Source organism: Aotus nancymaae, unplaced genomic scaffold (genome assembly GCF_030222135.1).
Source record: "Aotus nancymaae isolate 86718 unplaced genomic scaffold, 86718_ANA_hifiasm-v0.15.2.pri h1tg000048l, whole genome shotgun sequence".
In the NCBI taxonomy this organism is placed as follows: domain Eukaryota; kingdom Metazoa; phylum Chordata; class Mammalia; order Primates; family Aotidae; genus Aotus; species Aotus nancymaae.
This window is the reverse complement of record NW_026988462.1, coordinates 3,441,493-3,447,657: the sequence shown is the minus strand read 5'-3', so window position 1 is coordinate 3,447,657 and position 6,165 is coordinate 3,441,493. Positions and strand designations below refer to the sequence as shown.

Sequence of the window (6,165 nt, the reverse complement as noted above, 5' to 3'; positions counted from 1 at the left end):
ATATAACAAGTGGAGTACGTGCCTGAACTCGCTGAGTCATGCAGGCCTGCATGTCTGCCTCAGCCTAATTCTTGACCAAAGCACATCCATGTACCTTACATGGACCAAGGGTAGTTAGATTGCAAGTGTCGACTTCAGGTTTCTACAAGCAAGGAAGAAGGAAGAGTGTCGTGTGATGCTACCTGCATTTTCTGCAATGTTTACTGTTTGATTTAGGAACAAAAGCATGCTGCCACCTTTGGCTTCCTTGGAGATATTCTTACTCTGGGTTGCTTCATGTGCACTTGCCTGTAAGGCCTTTGATGGCCCAGTCTTTCATCCTGGGACTCCAATTCTGAGAGTCAAAAAAGAAACAGGAATGCTTAAGAATTTTCAAATGGTTTTTAGACACATTGTTGAACATGGTTAGTGTTAACTTATGATGTGTCTTATTTATGTGCCTGATGAGACTTTAATAAAGATACTTTCTTCTTTAACTGTAAACTTTTTTTAAATTGAAAAATCTTTTCATTCTCACCACAAAAGCAGTGCATGTTCATTGTAGAAAAAGTAGTCAGAAGACTTTTTCTCTTTATTTCAAGTCCTTTAAATTCAAAATCCATTTGTGCTGCCAGAAGATTCTTTCAGATCAGAAGCGCTAATGACCTTTGATATTCTATTTACTCTCACATCAAGGGAATCTACAGAAAGAACATAACGGTCTTGATGGGAAAAGTCTGAGTGAGTCACAGCGTGATTGCAGCTAGCTGCCCTGTGCTCAGGGAGATGGCAAGGAGGCCAAGCTCACAGCTGATTTTTCTCAAGTGGCTTGACTTTAAATTAAATGAGGTTGTGAAGATATCTGACTCCCAGCCCCAGCGGTATCTTTCTGTAGCACTTCCATGGAGGTTAGGATTGGGCTTCCTCATTTACTGCTGCATCCTCTGCACCTAGCATGATGGAAGATGCAGTGAAGATGGGTGCATTCTACACTTACTGAGAGTTGAATTAAACTCTCCTTGGAAATCATAGCCCAATATAAAAATTTCTGCAGATCACACCAAGGCATTGCACCTTGTAATGGGTTATTTTATTTTGGGGGAAGAAAGGTGTGTCTGGAGCCAGGTGCACTGGCTCATGCCTGTAATCCCAGCACTTTGGGAGGCCAAGACGGGTGAATCACTTGAGGCCAGGAGTTCGAGACCAGCCTGGCCAACATGGTGAAACCTTGTCTCCACTAAAAAATTAAATCTGTTGGACATGGTGGCACACACCTGTAATCCCAGCTACCTGGAAGACTGAGGCACAAGAATTGCTTGAACTCAGAGGCAGAAGTTGCAGTGAGCCGAGATCGTGCCACTGCACTCCGGCCTGGGTAACAGAGCAAAACTTGGTGGCAAAAACAAAAAAACAAGAAAGGTGTATCTGGGATGGGAGAGTCTTCTAAACATAAGCAAGCAGATTTCAACACAAAAGATGGTAAAAAGCGTATCTCCATCAATAACAGCAGTAATAGCTAATACTCATAATACTGTATATAAAGCACTGTTCTAAATATTTTACAAATATTTAACAATTTAGTTCTCAGAGCTGCCCCTATTATGTCATCCCTATTTAAGAAATAAGGAAACCAAGACCCACAATGACTAAGTCACTTTACTCCAGGTCACATAACACAGCTGGGATGGAACACAGCTGGCTCCAGAATCTGTCCTCATCACTGCACAAACCTCCTTCTAAAAGGGTACTTAACACTAAGATCTTCTGGCTAAACTACATTCTGCAAGTTGTTTCTAGGGTTTATTTCTCCTTTGACTGGGGTCCACAAAGAGCTTAGAATTGCACTTGGCTCTAAGATTCAGCAGCACTGAGTTGCTGAAGCTCAGGAATTCTGCCTCATGAGTAAGAGCTTTGGGGTCTTTTTGGTTCGATCACACACACCCTGTAAACTGCTACTGTGAGCCAAGCCCTCCAGACCTACCTGACATCCAGTTTTGAGGCTCATGCTTAACTTCTCTTGCCAGGAGAGCACTGCATTCAGAGGGATTCAACATTTGGGTGGCTTAACAGTTAACAGATGTTGTACTGGAGGAAGCTTTGGGAAGAAGCTTCTAGAAGTCTCTCCACAGCCTTTCTGTCCTCTGCCAGAGGGCACAGTAATAGTATAACCAAGGGCCCAAATCTGTCAGGGTCCTCACAGGAACAGATGGCACAATCCAAGCAGAATAAACCAGGAAGGACTTATTTATAAGGCAATAAAGTTACAATGGTGACATGAGGTGTAGCGGAAGCATGAGGACAGTACAGAAACCCTTCTGCTGTCCCCATTCCCAGAACTGGGGGAACAAGGAGAACAAGAGGCCGTGGCATCTAGAAGGCAGCTCAGGCCAGCTGGTTGCTTTGAGAGGAGCAGCAGCCTTCAATCAGGGATACAGTCAGCCCCAGGTGAGCTTACAGGCAGAGAATCAGGAGAGGAAGCACCCATCCTCATTCTCCTTTCTCTTTCAGATCCCTTGATAGGAGTCCTCCTTGGCTGGACTCTCCCCTACAAAAAGCAAAGGGGATTGAGATTCCTTTGCTACAGTTCATACAAATCAGGCTTCAGGGGCAGAGAGCAATGAGGAAAAGGGGAAAAGTGGACCTGGAAAGAGAAATGAACAATATCTGGCAGCAGGATCAGCCAGACTATTAACAGACTGAGGCCCACGCCAATTAGAGAAGGTAATAAATAGGTCCAAAGCATCGGAACAAACATAATGACAAAATGGCGGCCTTGTCTCCACTTTGTAAGAACTGCGAGCTGAGAGTACTAAGCTGGCCTATGGCTGGGGGTCAGTGGGCCATTTTGTGCTCTCAGTATTGTGATAAAGAGTATGTGGAAGATATCTGGAGGTAGAAAGAAAACCATCTTTACTGGGACAAAGGAATAACCACACAGATTTGGCAGTTACAATCTCAGAGGCAATGTCAGTATAACCTGTATCCTTCATCCTGGCAGAAGTGCTTGCTGAGGTCTGGTAGATGAACAATGTGCACTTTCATACATCATTCTATACAAACTATAGGAAAATTCGAGACCTAAACAAAAATTGTATCCAAGCCACACCTCTAGCATCTGAATATTAAACAACAAAGCGGTTAAAATGACAGTCGGCAAATAGCATCTAAGTGCCACATTCATTTTCTGTCTGTTTTTAGAAGTAAAGTTTTATTGAAACAGTGCCATGGTCATTCACTAATATGGTCTATGACAGCTTTCCTGCTACAAAGGCAGAGTTGAGTAGACAGAGATTGTGTGGTCTGCAGTACCCAGAAGATTTATTTACTATCTGGCACTTTACAAGTAAGAGTTTACCAGCTCACAAATTCAGGTCAGTTCTTACAGATGGCATGTGATGTACAGTAACATCATGAGTGGGTTTCAGATGACTGTGAGTCAATATCTACCACTAGGTCCAAACTTAGAAAAGGCAACAACTATGTCTGTCTTATTCACAGCTCAATCCCTGGTGCGTGGCACAGACTTGGCACAGAATGGGGGCAGAGTGAATGTTCATTGAGTAAAGGCTTGAATGTTCCTGAGTGCGGAGGATATAGGCATTTAGACAGGAACTTCCCTTTAAAGAGATGTGAAATAAACTACAGAATTTTATAGCACTTTTCCACAATTGGCTTTGTTTGGGATTTTATCTTTATCATCCTCCTTCAGCTCACTTGAAAATTTTAATGTGAATTGTTTGAGGAAGAGAGGGAAAGTGGCAATTGTCAACTGTGCATGGAATAAATGAAATTTTTCATCTGTCTCTGTTCTCCGATTATGTTTCCCATGTTGTGTCTGGACTGCTGATTTGGTAAACGAGGACTGAGCCTAGCATTGCCCAGAAGATTTCTCAGTAGTGTTAACAAAGGACCATGGGATTTGAGGAGGAAGAAAAGGAGAGTTTTATTTCCTATAAAGGATTACAACCTGCAGGTTGGGAAATGAAGCCTCTGGCCTAAAACAAAAGCACTCACTTCAGAGATAAATAAGGGGAGGCTGGGATTTATGCCTGACAGGTTGACTATAGCTACATATTCAGTGGGCTATAGGAGAATCCATAAATATTTATGATAGAAACTAAATGCATGCTAGTGAATAAACATATATGTTATATACATCCCATGTTCACTTGGGGTAAATATTTAACATTAAAATGAAGTGACAGTCGTCTCTTTATGTCAAAAGCTGAAATTCAGGGCAAAAATGCATCTTGTGTGCAGTCTGGGTGAACCGGCCAGCACCAGTCTGTGGTGGGCAGTCATTCATTAAGCAATGTTTTGTAAGGCTGGTCAGCTGTTACAGCAAAGCCATAATGCAGGCAAGGGAGTTTTTGGCCACAACATAAGGTGGTCTGTTAAGGTTGGTGGAGAACTCTTCCAGACATTGTTTTTCAGGAACTGGTTTCTGTTTAACCATAGAAAAGCAAGTCTTCTAGTGGTTAGCAAGGTAGGAGAATGTTGACTTCTGTCTGCCCTCCTGCCTTGCCAAAGCCAGAGAATCTGGTTTAAAGTTTTCTGGGATTTCTTTGTGCCACAAGGACTGTTTCATTCTGCCCTGGGGGTTTTAAGACTCTGTTTCTATTTCACAGTGGTTCTAAATCCTCAGAAGTGGCCATACTATTTGTCAGGTCTTTCTCAGCCTTTGCTATAAAAGGAGTGAGACCTCAAAGCAATTCAAGAGATTTGCTTCCAGGTGGGTGGACTGGGAAAGAAGGTCAAATATTCACCTGAGAAAACACTATCTTCTGAGGCATTCATTCATTCAAAAAAGATTTGTTAGGTGCCTATTCTGTGCCGAGGAATCTATTAGGTTTAAGAGATACAATAGTAAACAAAAAAGACAAAAATAAATTTCTGCCCTCATGAAATTATATTCTCACGTGTGTGTAATAGAGGAATAGAGGCAAAATTTTTGTTTAAAAGAAGTAAAATGTAGTACATCAGAGGTGATAAGTTCTATGGAGAAAAACAAAGGACTCTAGAGGGTGCTAGATTGGGAATACGGGAAATTTCTGCCAACTCTCATGGTACGTAAATGAGTCCATTTCTACTTTAGCATTTGGCATTACAAGAAGAAACATCATTGTTGCACTAGAAAAGTAACTGGCTATTTGATCTTCACTTTAGGGAGGAAAATACTAAAAACTCAGCTTTCTGGGAGTTTGAAATTGTTAGCACAGTTAGAGTAAAACATCATTCTCCTACCCTAAACCTCTTGAGTTCATCTTTGATATAACACACTTGCCCAAGTGGAAGTCACACCTTCATCCACCAAGAAAACAAGGACGCAGAACCCAGAAGTTGGCCGAAGCTGACCATTTGAATATGGGCTGGCTAAACTCATACAGAAGTTTTCTTATCATGGTCAGAAACCTCTGCAAGCCAGAAAACTATCCTTCACACTCCCTTTACTTCATTAGGCATTTTCCAAACAGAAGGAAGGACCCATGTTTCAGAAATTCTGATCAGAGTATTTGGGTGGTGACATATGAAAGTACTCCTAGCACATGCCTTCAGCAGTGCTAAGCCTCTGCAAGAAAGCAGGGGCTTGGGGAGAGGGCCTGAGTTTGAAACATACTGTGAATGCATTGAAAACCATGAAAAAAATCTTCTCGAAGACTTAATTGGCTTGGCCAATGAGATTGAATCATTGGCAAAACCACTTTTATGAAGTATTGTCCAGAGACTGAGAATAGAGCATAAAGATCTAAACAAACCCCAATCTTCTCCTAAGTAATGACAAGCATCTTCAGTGTCTGATGAAACAAAATCAAATTCCGTCTCTCAGAAGGTGGGAAGGGAGCTATATGACCTACGCTGCACTCTAGAACCCCAGGTGATATACTGAACAGGAGCAGAGGGGAAATTATGGAAGAGCTGGAAAAACTTCCATGGATGCTCTTGGGGACACTTTCAGTGGGACTGAGGATATCCGGCTCCCACAGCTCTCTAGGGAGCTGGTTGCATATTGGGGTCCTACAGCCTCTTCCCTGGAGTGGATTGGTCTCTTCTCCACTTCCCTCATTTTTGCCTGGGAGCCAGTGAGTTTCCATAGTGTGGAATGGAGCTAGGGTTTCCCAGGCCTGAGACACAGTCCAGAAATCAACAAGACTAAATTCAGAATTTCCTAAGCCTCTGCACTCAGGT

At 42.4% G+C, this 6,165-nt stretch overlaps 1 long non-coding RNA gene across 2 annotated transcripts in view; it reads right to left on the bottom strand.

Annotated features, from left to right (window-relative positions):
* The window catches only part of LOC105721560 (uncharacterized), a 91,321-nt gene that overhangs the window by 55,096 nt on the left and 30,060 nt on the right, over positions 1-6,165 (bottom strand). The window lies entirely within an intron of this gene.